Source organism: Centrocercus urophasianus, unplaced genomic scaffold, assembly GCF_019232065.1.
Source record: "Centrocercus urophasianus isolate 14NV4802_14NV808 unplaced genomic scaffold, USGS_Curo_1.0 seq_2, whole genome shotgun sequence".
Taxonomy (NCBI): domain Eukaryota; kingdom Metazoa; phylum Chordata; class Aves; order Galliformes; family Phasianidae; genus Centrocercus; species Centrocercus urophasianus.
The window spans coordinates 5818733-5836717 of record NW_024884755.1 but is presented as its reverse complement, the minus strand read 5'-3'; the positions used below and the strand labels follow the sequence as shown (position 1 = coordinate 5836717).

General features: G+C 39.3%; 1 long non-coding RNA gene across 1 annotated transcript in view; it reads right to left on the bottom strand.

The window, feature by feature from the left end:
- The window catches only part of LOC122161681, a 161813-nt gene extending 157725 nt beyond the window's left edge, over positions 1–4088 (bottom strand). The window contains exon 1 of the long non-coding RNA XR_006169244.1: positions 3557–4088. This is a non-coding gene — a long non-coding RNA (uncharacterized LOC122161681). The remainder of the gene's footprint in view (positions 1–3556) is intronic.
- Between the last annotated feature and the right edge of the window lie 13897 nt (positions 4089–17985).

Below are 17985 nucleotides of genomic sequence, written 5' to 3'. Positions count from 1 at the left end.
CCAAGCCGGCACAGGAAGTGTGAGGGGGGAGCAATGGAGAGGAACTGCTGTGGGCTGACTGCAGCTCCTGTGCTGTTCAGGGGTCGACTGCGGAACGAAGGAGAGGCTCTGAGCCTGGGGGAAAAAAGGGGACAGGAGATGAAAATAGTGCTGATCTTATTTATTTAGTTTTTTTAAATCACTGTCTGAATCTCTTGTAGGCAAATAAATTAATTTCACCCAAGCTGATTTGTTTTGTCTGTGACAGCACCTGGCAAGTGATGTCCCTGCCTTTACCTTGGCCCACAGAGCTGTTTGTCAGTGAGCAAGAGGGTGGGAGCTGTCAGCTGGCCAACATCAGCCCACCACACAGAATTTGGTTAAAAAAATATCATCACAGGAGTGTAGGACATCTCGTCCAACATTACACAAAGCCTTTTGGGCCAACTTCCAGTTCATTTAGGCCTTACAGAAGAAAACTATGTGCAGGAGACCCCTCAGGAAATGAAGCAATAGTGTTTGGAATCTAACTACTAGAATGCTGTTGGGGTACGGAGTGACCATTATGGCTGACATTTCTTTTGGACACAAGACCTTAAAGCCTTTTGTTATAAAGAATTTTGTGGCCACGAAAAGGGCACACATGATGGCATTGGCACATCCTGGTTTCTGGGATTCACTTCTCTACTGATGTGGTAAGGAGGCATGAAAGCACCAGTGTTATGAAAACTTACTAATGGCTAAAAAAAAACCCTGGAAATTATGTGGAAAATATTATTAAAAGGAAGTCATTTAATCATATTACTTCACTTCTTAGCTTAACTTTGGATGTGGAATAGAACCAAAGGGGAATCATTAGTCTGTATGCTCATTTGGTATGTTTTCTACTTTCCTGTCCAAGGCCAATGCTGCATGATAGAACTTTTCCTTGAAAAAACACAGGAGTTCATTTTCAATCTTGATAGCTACTAAGACAAACATTTTGAAAATAAGATTGCTCCTAACTGAGGTATTGTTTTAATATACAAGATACGTGAATTACCCTATTCATCTCAATGGGGAGTTAACTTCAGGAACTAATGCCTTGCTAAGAGTCCAAATGCTTTTAGCACACGTGAGTGTAGGTGTCCATTTCACTTTCCCACAAAAAATGACTGCAACTGGACAGATTATCTTACTAATTACCAGAGCTGCCAAGTGAGCAAAAAACATGAAAGTCGCCATCACCGCAGTTGTATGCCTGTTCTCTCTCTGCAATATCTCTTTCCCTGTGAAAGGCTGAGCACCTGTGATACAGCTCAGGGGGATACCAAGCTCCAAGGGGTCCAGTTCAACCCTGTGATGATGGCATGCACTGTGGGCTTTTTTCCCTTCACAAATCTAGATGACATTTAGGAGGATGGAATGACAGTCTGAGCCAGTTTCTGCCTCTGTCTACTGACGCGCATTTTCCCCAGGGTCCTGGTTTAACAGGTAGTTCTAACAGAGCTCTCTGTCTTTCCTGACAGTGTTAGAGGCAGGAACCATCCTGTTCCAAACACTGAGGTATCTTTGCAGGGCCACACTAGACTCCAACCTTTGTTATCAGCAGGAATGCACGTGGACTATATTTGCAGTCTTGCCTGCAGGTCCTAACTAAAAGCGTCTTTTTGTCTTCTCGAAGAAAATAAGTCTGACACACCAAGAGCCAGTTGCATACAGATCAGCACAGGAAAATACTCCTGCTGTGAATGAATTCCAAGAATGGATATGTACGAAAGAAAAAACAATGACAGGTATCTGATAAAGAGAAGAAGGAAACAAACATCTGTCAGTTTTTTAATTAGCAGCTAGATGTTACTGTTGTTACAGAGATCTATGGTTGAAAAGCCCTTTTATTGATGTAAAAAATGTATGTGTTTGCATTAGAGAAAGCAGTTACATCACGAAAGACTTTGGAAAAATGGGCACTTTTCTCCTGAAAACATCTGCACTGTAAGTAAAAGTATAATATATTTGTTTAACTATCTGGCTAAGAGTGTAATATGTAACATCCCTGAGATAATCATTAGAAAACTCAGCTTTTCCTGAGATGGCAGTTAGAGCCTAAAGGACAGAGACAGACGCCTCTTCTCCAGGCAGCATGCAAGCAGGAGCAGACAGCCCTGCAGGGATTAGCCAAGTCCAGACATTATCTCCTCCTGTTCTCAAAAGTCTGAAGAGATCACATGGGTCAACACCATTCAGTAAAACCAGCCACCATGGCTGGGGGGCCAGGGCTGACTGCAGTACGATACTTAGGCAGCTGGACAGGACTGTCTGGTGAATAATTTCTGCTCCCACAAAAAAATAAAAATTGTTGCTATTACTGTCAGGGAATATTTTAAGGGCATTATAAAAGATAAAGCCATTACGCTGGGTGTTGAAGGCTCACAAATACTGTGGAGGGCTGGAGGCTTCTGGAAGCAGATTGAAGTGTATTGAAGTGAAGATTCAAGAGTAGGGGAAAGCATTTGACCATACATACCACCACCCCAACTCTTAAGTTCCTAATGTTCACCTTATCTGCAAAAGTATCATCCAGTCTGGTCCATTACCAAACCCAAAAGCATAATTGAAAATAACATCCATATGCAACAATTTAGCATTGAAAACTTTGTCGTTGGCTGCACCTACAAGTTTCCTATTGTCTAATAAAATCATCACATATTGACATATTGCAGTATATGATGCAAATATATCGGACAGAAAGTTTCTGCATTCACCATAATTCTCAATTAAAAACAAACAAACAAACAAACAAACAAAGAACAAGAGGAAAGTAAAAGCCAAGTTGGCAGAATGGGAGTCACATAATCACAGAATATCCTCAGTTGGAAGGGACCCACAAGGATCATCAGCGTCCAACTCCTGGCTGCAGAAAGGACCACACAAAATTCAAACCATATGTCTAAGCATTGTCCAAATTCTCCCTGAACTCAGGCTGGCTTGGTGCCATGACTACTTACCTGGCCTATTATCCTTAATTTGTTAAACAAATTGAAAAGCCTTAGGGAAGTAAAGACATCTTTGATGTTCCACTTCAGTCTCTTTACCTTCCCCATTATTTTATAGAACTTATTGCATCATTCTTTTAAAGAAACTTCAAAAATTATTTTAAAAATCCGCAAGGAAATCCCCAAACTAAATAAAAGCTTTCTGATCACCTACTTCCCAAACATGCCGGTCAGTTGCCTAGGAAAAAATAGCCTCACAATTATATCCAAAAGCTAAAAGATCTAATGTAAATGCTTCCAAGACTTGGTTGCCTCAGCAGTATAAAAGTACACCAGGAGTCTTTACACGAGAACATCTCCCCAACAGAACTACTAATGTGAGCTGAAATTACTACCTGGTCAGTCATAATAGATCCACAGTTGTATACAGTAAAGTAGTTCTTTTTAAAACTATCAAAACTATAATCCATTGGTATTTTAAAATAAATAGACAAACAAAAATAAAACCCAAACTCTTTCTGATGTACCTGAAAAGTAATGGGAGGCAATAAATGTCTGAACCACAAAGCTTAAGTTAAGCAGATCTAGGCAGGACACACTACCTGGTGTGTGAAGGTTATCATGGTTGTCCCAGCTGGGTTCTCCCAGTGGCTCCTCAGCTGCGGGCTCTGGCTCCACACCTGGCAGCAGTCTAACCTCTTGGCCTGGAACACCGTGGCAACTGTTGCCATCTGCAACACAAAGCTTTTACAAGAAAAACTAAGTGGAAGAAAAAGTGCACGTGCTGCCATGAGGATTGAAGAAGACCCACTGAGTACTGCACAAGATACTCATATGCTGCACCTCCCTGATATTTGCTCCAGTCAGGAGAACCCAAACCCTCACTGCCTTCTAGCTTAAATACTACTAGCACCCAGTTAGCTGCCTTAGTCAGCCTTCATCCAAGCACAAATCTCCTTCAGATGGTATTTAAATTTAGATTACCATTAAAAGCAGTTGATAAGTAACTGCTCAGAGCTTCAATTTAATCTGTTGACTGGGTCTGCCAAGAAATATGAGGAGGTAAAATATTTGAAATGCATTACATACTTATCACAGAATCATAGAGGTTAGAAGGGACCTCTGGAGGTCATCTAGTTCAACTCCCTGCTAAAGCAAGTTCCCTACAATAGGTTACACAGGAAAGCATCCAGACAGGTTTTGAATATCTCCAGAGAGAGACTCCACAGCCTCTCCAGGAAGCCTGTTCCAGTGCTCTCTCACCTTCAGAAGCTTTTCCTCCTGTTCATACGGAAATTCCTATGTTCCAATTTGAACCCACTGCCTCTTGTTCCACTGATGGGCACTGCTGCAGAGAGTCTGGTCCTATTCACATGACTCCTGCCCATTAGATACTAATAAGCATTGATAAGATCCCCTCTCAGTCTCATCTTCTCCAGGTTGAACAGTCCCAGGCCCCACAGCCCCCTCCTCGTAAGGGAGATACTTCAGGCCCACAAATAATCTTTGTGGCCTTCTTCTGGACTTTCTCTCTCTCTAGAAGTTCCCAATCTTTGTTAAACTGGACAAAGTACTCCAGGTGTGGCCTCACCACAGCAGAGTAGAGGTGAAGGAGAACTTCAGTGTTGGCCACACTCATTTCAATGTGCCCCAGGATACCGTTGTGCCTCCTGGCCATAAGGGCATGCTGCTGTTAACCGCTCAGCCACTTAAAATCTTCGTACATGCAACATGGTTTACAACTATTTTTATAAGGATTAATACAGAGCTATACATAGTGTACACTAAATAATTTCCTTTAATATTTTCTTCAGATATTAAGTGTAATCAAGAGAATACTTTCAAGATAAATCGACATTTGACAGGCGAAAAAACTGCTCTTGAATCATTAATAAGAAGGACAGGATATTATTAAGAGAGAATTGCTTTCAACCCTTCTAATTATGATCAAGCAAATACTTCATAAGCCTGAAATACTTTGGATCTGTAGCAAGCCATGAGAATGATCACTCTGCCAAGATAGTTATCTGCTCAGATCTGAGACATAATTATGGCCAGTGAAACTCCTAATCTTGAAAGACCTTCGATTTAATTCTTTATGCTATCAATCTCCCTCTCTCTCTGGATTTCCTCCACATTGCATTTGGCATGATTAACTGTAAGTGGGGAATAGGTCCACAGAATTACATGCCATCTGAACTGGGACAAGGAAGGATTATTCAGCACATCATGTAAGAGAGACAACTTTAACATTAACCGCTTGTGTGCTGGGATGTGAGGCAATCACAGGGGCAAAAATCCATTATAGATGGCATACCAGATAGACATGCAGGGAGAGGACCAAGCGGATGCCAGTGCTCATACTGCACATTGGTAGCATTAAGCTACTTGATACTGAAGCCGTTTCTCCAGAGGAAGCAGAAACCAAATCAAGAAAGAACAACTTCCTAGTCATGTCACTGGGATCCAGTCACTGCAAGAGATAATAGAATTGTGGTAAAATCATTAGATATGGCAGTGCTACCAGAAGCCAGGCTGACGTTCCAGGCAGACCACATACCTAAGCTTCAAAATATATGCTGAAATATTTTTGGAGAAGATGGCTGGCAGTGAGGACTGAACATAAGTTCTGAGCAAGAGTTACAGATCTGGTAACTCAAACACAGCAGCAGAATTACGGATCCATGCCAGTGGGCACCACAGGGCTATAGAACTACCACACACTCACAGGTTACTAACTGTAAATAACAAACACTGTGTGAAGCTGATGTGACAAATTATATCATCGAGTCCAGTGATTAGAAACTAGGAGTGTAAACTATAATCTTTGACTATGGGATGCTTAGAATGCAGGTTGATTTGTGTTCTGCATTCTTGGTTAGTCCATGAGGTTCCAACCCTAAATCACTCAGTATGTGACATGCAGACTTCTCATGTAACAATTACCTCTTCTCTTGGATTTCAGACTATAATGGAAAAAAAATAATCCTATTGTGACATATCTCATCTGGCAAAACATATCAGCTCTGTTTGGCCAACACGACCAAGAGTTTCAGCAGATCTACATTCCTTAATTAGAGACTGAATCAAATTCTGGTGTGATCACTTAATGACCCTTGGGACCATTACTGATTTTTGTATCATTTCTGAAAGTGTCTTATTGTTGTTTTCACAGAATCATCCAGCACGCATTGCATAAACAGCTAAGATGACAGGGTGTTCTCATGGCAGAGAATTTAAGATGACAGAATGTCTTGGAGAACATAAGCATATTCCACACTATTGCCATACGGTTGTATTTTAACAGCAAGAAAAGAAAAAAAGCAAGGTTTCTTTTATAAGAAAGATCCATCTGTAAGTGGGCTATAGGCCCAGCTTAGCAAATCTGTAAACCTGCCTTAAAACACAAACTAAATTTAAGTGAAAGCAACTGGCTTGTCTCCATCTAGCTGTAGAGTGCATTTAATATAACTGCAGCTAGAAAGACAGTCCATAGGGCAACTGGAGTCTCTGATAGATGCTTATCAGCAGAGCAGCAGGAGAATTTAGGGGTACTCTGAGATTTTCCACACCACAAAACATTACATATACTAATTTTAAGAATAATTTTCAAAGGTTCTCACATCCTAGCTTTAAACACACTGGTGGGGAAGCAGATCTGAAACTCAAAAATCTCCTGGTCTTTTCTCATTTGTTGAGTCATGGAGTGCCATTGGTCTGTGATGAATTGATTTGATATTGACAGATGCTGAATTATGAAACCCTATGGGTAGAAAGAGCTTCAACATCATTGTATTTTATTAGCTGCTGCAATTCTGTGCCAGTATGAAATACTCATTTTGGCAATCACGCAGCAAAATAATCAATATTTAATATTATTACTAAAAATATTGGCAAGTTATATCTTTCAGCCATTTCAAACATTCAGATAATTCTCCTATTTACTTCTGACATAAAAAAATTTATAAATAAATCTATTTCCTTTCAATTACCAATCTGAAGAAAATTAATTTGCAAAACAATGTACTGTAGCATTTCTGAAATACTGTTCCCCAAAACAGAAATTGAAATCTCTACAGTACAGGGTTAATTACTTTGTATCCAGTGCAAGAATAGCTCCACTTGTAGTAGGAAGGTTATGATCATTTATCTGCATAAACGTGTAGAAAGCTGCATTCTATGTGCCTGCACTGCACTTGTGAGAAGAACAAAAAAACAACTTCATACTGCAGTGTAACAGGTCATTAATTTTTGAGAGCAACTATCTCCCTCTGTTAAACTCCAATCTATTTCCTCTTTTCCCCTTCCCCTCCAATTTGTCTAACATACAATATTCTTCATGTAAATCTTAATGAATTTATTGACGAAAATGTTTTGGTCTAGTGGTGAACTCTGTAATTTGCTGTGGGAGAATATTCATCCCTTGCAGGTGCTTCTGGGGGAACTCTGTTGTTTGGTGTGGAAGTGGAGCAAACAGAAAGTACAGCACTCATTAAACCAGATTGTGCAGCCAAGAATAAACCTCTACCTCATTCAGGTAGATTCTGATTTTTTCCATTTCCCTTTTTACAACACTGAGCTTAACACAAGAGAGTGTGCCAGCAGCTGCATCTATGATATTCAGATTTCTTACCAGAGCTGAAGTGTCTCAGAAATTCAGTGTTTGCTTTTTGCTTCCAAGTGACAAGGATAAAAGGTACTATCTGCACTCATCACTAAAGGCTTATTTTTGCAAGCAATTAATCTCTGTCTCAAATTAGTTGAGTTTCTCTTCATAATAAATTTAAATCATATTTAATAAGAAAATTCTTATTATTAAATTTATTACAAAAATTCTTACTATATTTCATTTATTTTCCATACTTAAATGTAAAAAAAAACCAACCAACCAACAAACAAAAAACTTACAGCAACAAAACACAGCTATTAATTCTTATTCAGATTTATTTCAAAGCAGTAAAGTTTTTTCCCTTGGTTTCAATAAACAATTCCAAGCAGGGATTTTTGATGACTTTTAATGAATTCACTACCTTATTATTAAGAACTGCGCTCATTTCAGCTCTTGCCTGCAGAAGTTTTAAGAGATGTCAGATCCTAATTCTGAAAATAATTCCCAATATTTCCAAAGTATTTCAGATCTAACCGAAGCTTAATGCTGAGGTGAAATCATCAAATCAGCCAATTGAAAGAGTAACATCCCTGACAAAGCAAAAGCACTGGATGGACACAAATAAAGTTCAAACTCACATACAAAGGAAAAACACAGTGGAAATTATTTCAGTAGGATTTTCCACTGAAAAGAGGCAAGATACTACAGGAGATAGATACAAAACAGGGGGTGACAAATCACAGGTCTGCAACTCCAGACTGCGCATCGTTAGTCCCAGGTTTGGGCTAAGATAGCCAGCACCTCCACACAGGGTCTTGCAGTGCACAAAGCCTGGGCTGTTGCCTTTGAAACCATCCATCCGCTCACAGAAGCAAGAACAGTGCAGCACAGAGGCATCAACATCATTTAGCAACAGGTTTAGATACACCATCAGTCTAGTCATTTGTCGCTGCAGCTTGTTAGTAATCTATTTTCCCTTCTGAAAGCTTTACCAGCAGAATTCTCAAGGGATCCCAGTGGCAGCCCAAGTACCCAGCCAGGTGAGGAATCCCTGAAATGCAACGATGCCACTCCTGTGAGTAAAAGGAGCCTAAACTCTGTACAGTGGGACAAACATCAACAGGATGTGGATTTCCAAATAGCCTAGTAGGCTGGCTTGCTTAAAATTAATGCAAGCTCAAAGGAAAACTAAACGCTTGGGCTAACAAAGGCCACCACGTAACTGATAAATGGGTGTTCAACTGTAGAGACAGTTGAATTCTACTCCAGGGAGGAAAGATGACACAGCATTCAAAAGTCATGGGAAGGAATACCAGAAAACGAACAAGAAAGTGGCTATGATTGTCTAACATGGACAAAGTCTTCTAAAGAAATTTAAGTCCTGAATCTGGGGACTCTGCATCCAACAGCTGGTGAGCGACAAGGTGATTGCCATACACATTGCCCTGGCAGCAGAAAACTGGCGTTGGAAGTACTCCTTCCCCAAGAGTGGACTGTGTCTTGCTCTTGAGGAGGACTTTGCTGAGCTAACTATACCACCCCACCCAGCAAAACTCAAGTGAAGGAGGTCACAGCCCTAGCCATATTTTTCTTTACCGTATTTTTCTGCGGAGTTATCAAGCCCCACCTTTTAAATCATGGCACTGAGACCATAAGGGCTGATCATTTCATATTAATAGCATACTTAGTGCTGCCTCCAGCTCTTCCATACTGAACAGGTGCCTCTAAATTCACAGGGCTTTTTGCCATTTATCTCTTTGACTCTCAGCGAAGAGCAAATTAAAAATTGCACCACTGAGTACCAAGATACCAGAAACTTCCCTCTAGGCACACTGTCAACAAAAGTGCTGAAAGTGTGCAACGAACAGACAAGAGCCTCAGCAAGCCACGTGACTCGGCTTTGTGTTACACAACCAGGTCAGAATGAAGGGATCACAGGAGCAGTTAGTACTCAACAGAATGACCCCTCTGCCCTGAGATAATATCACTGCTACCTTGGCAAAGTTCATGTCGGCAAAGCAGAAAAACTGGCTGCTAAGCAGCTTCCTGAGGGATAAGTTGCATTACCAGATCTTACATCTGGCTGCAGACAGAATAGAAGTTATCTTCTATGCACCCCAGGAAATTCCTGCAATGTTTCCTCTCTGCTGTATTGTATTTTTAGCAAATGTTAGGTATGTTGAAGTCTCCCATGAGAACAAGGGCAAGCAATCATATGATTTCTGCCAGATGCTAACAGAATGTTTCATCTGTCTCTTCATCCTGGTTGAGAAGTCAAAGCAGTCTATAGGCTCACCAGGATGTCACACTCATTGGCCATCCACCAAATCTGACCCACAAAGATTCAATATTCTCATTCCCAGCATTGAGCTCTACAATATCGAAACATTTCCTAACATAGATAGCCACCCCATCATCCCTCCTTCCTTCTCTATCCCTTCAAAAGGGCTTATAGCTCTCCACTGCATCTCTCCAGTCCTGAGAATGAGCTTAACATGTTTTGGTAACTAAGTCATAGTTTCCCTGCTGCACAATGGCTTCCAGCTCCTCCTGTTTGTTGCCCATGCTGTCTCCATTACTGCCGATGCACTTCAGCTGGGCTATCAGTCACACCCTTGACCCTGGAATGCTACCCCTAGGTTCATCTCTAGTGAGCCTGTTTTTATTCCCTTCTCCCTTCAAAACTACAGTAAGGGATTAATTTACACATGTTCTGCTATAGATCTCAGCCATTTGTTCAGTTACATGAACTCATGCACAGATTTTAAAATATCTTTTTACTTAAATGTCCAGGACACAGACTCCAGTTATCCTGAAACACAGGAGTTAAATGAAACTCATAATGCGGTCATGAAGTTTTATAATTCTTACAGCTCCTCCTCCTTTGAATGAGATTATTAATGGAACCGTAACAATAATAAAATTTAAGCCTACAGTTTAACAATTGCTGCAGTTGTCCAAATGACAGCTTAGAATTCACCTATCATCATTCATAGGTTGCAAAAAATTCAGGTGTCAGAGAGTTAGAAAACTCAGAAAGTAAAGTGTTGTAACAGTTTCAAGCTACTTCTACGTTACCACGCTATATCAGCGCTGCCCATAAAAAGATTGTCATATCAGGCTTCCAGATGACACGAAGTTATACAATTGAATTGAATATAAAAATGAAAATCTTAGTATTTATCAGGTAACTATTAGCCTAAGTTAGTTTCAGAAAAAGATTAAAGTCTAATGGACTGTCTTGATCATACAGACTTAATGTGACACCTATTCACAAATGCTTTGCAATAGGAGGTTTTAACTCTATTTTGGAAACTTATTCTGGGCATTTTGTAAGAATTGACATGAATTGCCAGTTGAGGAAGCCACATTCCTGGGCTCAGCTATAAGACTGAGTGGTTCTAAAATATCCAGGAACAATGCTACACATGCTTTAGCACCATTAATGGCACTTTAATTGCTAGCTCACAGGCTGACAAAAGTCTGAATCTTCTTCTGATTCAGAAGAAAGCAGAATATTCAAACATAATGGCAACCAAGAAATAGTTAACTTTAATCACACTCAATTTTGTTCCAGGAGCTGTTAATATCATTGTAGCACAAATATTTGATGCACCTACAATAAGCATAAAGAATATTTAACTGATTTATATTTCAGTAAACTCTGCCTAGTCACAAGCTGATAGAATACAAACAAAAAAGAGCAATGATAGAAAATGAGGAGATGGCAGAGAATAATTAATTTCTTTGTCTCCGTGTTGATCGTAAGCTGCTCAGCACTCAACTCTCCTCAATGGATTTTCTTGGTTTAACAAAAAACAGGTTGCTTAGAATGTGTCTGCAGAGACACTGAAACCCAGCTGCGGTGCACCTGCTGAAAAGGTGGTTGATTAAGCTCACCTAACTTCATGTAAATGCATCAGTGAAGAGGTGCAGAGGGAGGGGACCCCCAGATTGACACAAGCCAGCATATATGGCATTTATTCTTCTTCTTCATTTGCACTTGATTACTTGTTATTCCATTTTCATCACTTTTATTATCTGTGCTAGCTAGCTGCTATCAATACATTCACGTTTTCAATTTACTGTCAAAAAAAGCCTCCAAAGAAACAAATGTCTGGGTGAGATAATACTACTAGGTGCAGTGTATGGGAAAGAAGATGAATTACTCGGTTTAAAAACAGATTAAGAAATAGAAAAAAAACCCCACCAAACAGAACATAGGAATAAGCTTTCAATGGTGTGTCGAAGAAACACTCTGTTACAGAAACTGTTTATTCCATGATCATCAGTTATCTAGGAAATGGAACAAACATTCGAGTGTTAAATGAAGGCACCAATGGCTGATAAACACGAACATAAGTCTTCTTAAACCACAGCACAGCACACAAATCCTCAAGAGAAACATAGGAAAACAGTGAAGGAAGTCACTTGGTAAAAGACCATGGTGACAAAGTTGTATCACTCACAGAACAAACGGACTCAATTCAGAACATTTAAAATTTTCTCAGAATCTGCAATCATTCTGACAAGCTCACACAGATCTTCTTGATGTGCAATGCCAATCAAAAAAAAAAACCAAATAAGACTAACAAACACTTGTGATGTCTAAAAACTCTAGCAACTGGAGAAAGCAGTATTTCTTAAGGCTTACATGGAAGGTTTTGAGTCAACCGAAATACATCTTATATACTCTGATCAAGGTGTACCCCTGAGGGCTTTGAGATGGGAAGTGGTTGTATGTGTCCCTTGGCACTGCATCAGGACAAGACGACTCACAGCCTGGCACTAGGCTGTTCTGGAAGTACAGCTACACATTTTCAGGGAACCGTGACCCTGGAGGGGACACAGCAGACCAACATACACCGACTGCGAGAGATTTTGGCGACGTAAGTTCCCAAAGAACGTGGAAAGGGAGGAATCCTAGTATTATTTGAAACCACCCTGCCAGTAAAAGTACAGTCGATCTCCAAATGGAGTTAACGGAAGTAAAGGTGTTCTGAAAGAAAAACATGTTGCAACATTATGAAGGCTGTTGAGCACTTTTAAGTACTTGTGAATGTGTTAATAAGAGCGGTACTGAATGGAATAGCACTGTTTTTATTTCCATGAAACAAAGCAAAGGGTGCTAGACACAAAAGATAACTGTCGTTATACATGTGAAAGGCCTACTGTATAATTTATACAGCATGGACATCTTTTAGCTTAATGTTCAGTTTATGTACCGTCACAATGTCTTTATACATAAAAAATATATATAGCCATCTTTACAGCTTATGTCACAATGTTATAAACAAGGCATTTATGGCAAAGCCAGCAAACCTTTTTGGAAATATTATTCTACTTCCGTGTAATAAATATAGTGAGAAGGGTACTTTGTACCACGCCTTTACAAACACAGTTTCTTTGGCTGAGGAGTACACAGAGCAACATATTTGTGAAGCAAATAATTTTTTTACAAGGTCGAATACTGGGTACCTTAAAAATGTATCCCATTTTTCAAGAGGAGGGAAAGTTGTATCCAGGTGCCTTGTTCATCAGCAGCACAGAAGGTAAGGAGTTAACAGGAAGCGATATCGCAAGAAGCGATAGTAAAAACCTTTCTTCATGTGATCCTCTACTGATTTACATTTTAATTTCCCATTTATATCTTCCTCTAGAAGATATCAGCTTGAAAGACATTATTAAAGAGCTTCTATGCAGAAACAGAGCCTACACCAAGTATTTGAGAAGCCACAGAACAGTCCACTTCTTCTCTGTTGCAGGTGTCTACTCCTAAGGCAGTCACAGAAAACACAAGTTCTTCTCATCTACTGGCAAGCTGAAGGTCTGCCTAGGAACCTCTGGCTATATTCAGAACATCCAATCACTCCTCAGCATTCACAGGCTATTATCTCATGGAAGATACATACAAAAACCGTGTTACACTTCTATGTCACATGCGACAGAAGCACATGGTTTATAGAATAGCAAACCTGGTGCATGCAAGAAAATGGCTTTTTATTATAGCAGTAGTGAAGAATTCCTGTATATAATGATGTTTCCTCCCTTACCTAATTTGTATTAGGTCCTCAGGACAAGGGCCTACACATTGCCAGAAGACTGCACTGATAGTGTACTATATTTTATATTGAACAGGCTGTTCACTCAAAGCAAATACTAATCTCAAAAGTTGGATGTACAGGGGCAGGTTACAGTGCACATCACTAGCAAGTATAGTAACTGTTAGCCAAGCTACTTTCAGAGCCTCCTAATGAGCAGCTCCTGTTCTAGGTCAGAAACAGTACTGCATTCTCAGGTCTAAGACTGCGATCCTTGCTGCAGTCAGTGCCGCTTCCAGCCTCAATTATACCAGCACAGCAATGGCAAAATGCATGAGCATGAGGAAGACTCCAGTATGAGCTGTCAAATTCCAATGGGAAAAAAAAGTCTATCTAATACAAATACACTCTAACTAAATGACAGAGTACTTGTGTATTCATCCAAAAGCTCATGTATTTGGATAGGACATCATATTTGGATTAGATAATATATAAGGTCCTTTCCAACTCAAACCACACTATGTTTCTGTGATTCAATGATTTGACTAAGATTTCAAATTAAGCCCTGAGATATCATTCTATGTTCAAGTCACTGCAATGCAAGAATTAATAGCATTTGCATTGTTTCACATCAGTAAAAGCCTTCTGCTTGATAGTTGAACACAAAAGCAAAACAGTTGCTTGAGACAAAATACTATTATCACTTCTAATGAGCTGGTGTATTCTTATCAAGCAGTTTGAACACCCAACAGCAATAATAGAGAAGCAAACATCACTGGTAGTTTATTGACATCTGTGACAATGTGCCTGACACCTTAAGTGTCATTAATGTTTTCATCTAAATGCTTAAAATAAAAGCTGTCTATACAATTCCTTGATAGCTCTCTCTGAAGATGCTGGAAATTCACTGTAACCTGTCACAGTTCCAAAGAACCTTCTGTAATAAATCTGGACATAGCATGGGAAGGTTAACTCTGCTGATCTTCAGATCTGACTGAGTTTCCCTGGTTTATAGCACTACTGGGAGAAATACCAACATCACAGAGAAGGTATCTGGCAACTAGGCAATAATGAAAACACAAGAAAGAAGGTCGATATTGGGCAGAAAAACAAAGTTATGTTCTTACAGAAAGGTGTTGGTTTCATCTTCTATTATAATTCAAAGCTCATAACTTCTTAGTTCTTTTTTCCATCCTTTTCTTGAGGCCATCCTGCTTCCCACCTCACCACATGGATAATAACAGAAGCGCTGCAAATCCCAGAATGCTTTAGACAGTTCAGTCTCTGAAACTGGAGTTCATAAGAGAGCAGTTCTATCACTGCAAACTTTTCTCGGCTGCTTTCAGGGCATCCCTCACTACCCAGAGCAATTTCTGAATTAAATGCTAATTCTGTTGGATACAGCCCTTTCCATTCTATCTGTCTGCTGACAATTATTGGACAGCACATTAACATTCCAGAGTCACATATGCCACTAAGTAATTATCACAAGCAGCAGAAAGTTTTAGGTCCATGCTACTGAGTATGATAAAATAAATAAATGTATGATAAATGCTACATTTACATGATAAATAGATAAATGTACGATAAAATCTCAGCAGAAAGATTTTGAAGTGGGCACAAAATTAGCAGAGTTCCCCCCCACTCTTAGTTGCACAGAAAAAAAAACCAAAACCTTTTTACCTGTAGTCACAGAGATGAAAGCCATCCCCAGTGTTCAGTTAAACCAAATTAGATTTGGGGACATAAGTTAATTTTTAATAATCTTGCTAAAGGATTAAATTGTTTCAAAATTACCAAAATTAGACATTTTTATTTTGTTCAATAAGGTTGGGATTTTTTTTTTTTTTTTTTGTCTTTCAATTCTGTTTTCAAAACCATCGTACAAGAAAAAAAAAAAACAAACAACCATTTGAAGGAGATTGCAAATCATTTCACACCTGTTTCTCTTAAATCCTGTTCTTAAAGTAAACAAGCATCTTCTTTAGTGTCATTAATGTAAGTGAATTTCAGTGAATATTTCTGTGATTTCTAAGATAGCATCTCAGGACTCTACATCATAGTTGGAGTCATCTGTATGACATCTCTTGCTATCCTTTTACCAGTGCCAACCGAACATAAAGTATATTTTGTGTGACATGAAGGGAATGACTTCGCCTTTGCATAATTCTTTTGCTGCCCAGAAAGTACAATAGATCAAAAGGGTCTTAGATGGCTCGTCTATTCAAACAGAAGCATTAAATAAATGTATTACTAATCTGTCATTCCTTGTTCATGCTTCATGAGTTGTTAGAATGTCTTTTTTCTCACTGTACCTTCTTTTTTTTTCCCCCTGAAGACAAGCTTGACACTGCTTACTGTGTACCAAAAATATATATATATATATACATAGGCTTGGCATTCCCATTTGACCTCCTGTAACATCCACAGTAACTGAAAATTTCCAAGAAGGATCCCAATCTTAATGCTCGAGTCACCGAACATTTGCAAGCAAGTAAATTATTGAAAAAGAAATAAAAACCTCACGTCATAGATGATGGCACTCTTCTTCACATAAGTGTTCTAAAGCAGGACATAAAACTTCCTCATTCTTATAATAAATTGTATCTGAAACATTACTGGAAATAAGTTATATAGTAGATTTGGGTTTAAAAAGATACAATTTACACCTTGGGAGAAAACTGTTGAGCTGTAATAATATCTACAGAGATACTGTAGATAGACCTAAGTCCAGATGAAGATAATTTGATCAAGAATATCAATCCTGTTTTGTTTTTTTTTTTAATAATTCTCACTGTATCTGTATTCCAATATCTAGAATTTATAAGAGATATTTAGTGCTGCAGAACTTCAAAGTGAAAATGGAGTTCAAAAGATTCAAAATATTGGTTTTATTTTCTGTAATTTCCAAGGCAGCATTATAAAAAAAATTCAGCAGATAAAAACTTTTGCCCTGCCAATCTAAGAAACTTTTTCTCTTGGTCTGACTCCAAACGCTGTTAAAGTTGTGCATCACTGAGATTAATCGTGATGTAAAGGGAGCTGTGAATTTTATTACGAGAATGTACTGATGTATTGTCTAGGGGCAGCAATTAAGCACTGGCAAGTATTCCTATGTCCTAATTCCTGGTAACAAAAATTCAGAGCGCTTGAAACTAGTACTTGGGTAGAATATAAAGTCTGATCTGGAAATCAAGAGCCTCACACGCAACCCCAAGTCCCTCCACACAGTTGGTCTCTCCACTTGTAGCACGCTGAAGTTATTTCTGCACTCCAGTTTTACCTAGAAGAGGATTCTGCTGACATTAAAGTTTCTTTGCACAATCTGACATACTACTTTAATTTTGAAAACTCATTTTGCTGTCATTTTATCTATTACTCCAAAACTTCTTTGAGACTTAAAATCCCTTTCAGAAGTCAACCAGCTGGAAAAAGGATTTCATATCTTAAGAGCTGCAGCCACACACAGGCCTGCCATGCCAGATGGCTTATGTAGGACATCTATATTCCTCACCCTTCTACAATAACATTTCTCTATTCTAACATCCATCTCCTCCTTCACTAATATTACAGTATCACTAGTCAGGGAACTAGGGAGGAAAAATACAAACTATCTTTCTATCTGTGCACTTTAAATTCATTGTTTACTTGTTGTATGTTGCTCAGTAAATCACAGGAGAATTCCTGAGGATTCCCCATGCTTTTCTGCAGATACCAGTATAATCTGCACATATCTGGCTGGTAATATGAGAGCCTGGGACGTCACAGGGGTGCTGCACAGCACAGAGAGGTGCAGAGCTATCAGCTGCTGCAAGGCAGCAGCACGGACAGCTTCTGTGGGACAGCACACGATAATCAGTATTTATTTTGTTTGTTTTGGATCATTAGCAGTGAAGTCAACATATCCCTTGCACACCAGCTGTCAGTTGCTATCTAGAGAATGCTTCGCTGGGTACAGAACTATAGAACTGAGAAATAAAAATGAGCCAGTTCAGGTCTTCTCAGGATAAAACTGATTCTTACACAGATCCTGCCTACAGCTTTTTCCACTTGGTTCTAAAAGCCTGATAGCAATAAAGTACCTGATATTCAATTTACCTTGATTCTCTTAATTACGTTACCATGTACCACACTAATTGGTGTTCACACACGGCCAGTTCAGCTACAACTGGTCAAATTTATTGCCACACCTCACACAACTTGGGATTTCTTAAAATGCCACTTGTGCTAGTCATGCAATCCCTTATAACAGGGAAAATAGGGAAAATACAACCATTGTTTTCCACAGTTCCTTTTTCCAGTGGCCTGTGCTAACGGAAAGGCTGGGACTCAATTTGCATTTTCCTAATCCCCCCACCTCTCTCCTTGTGTCAAATAGCTC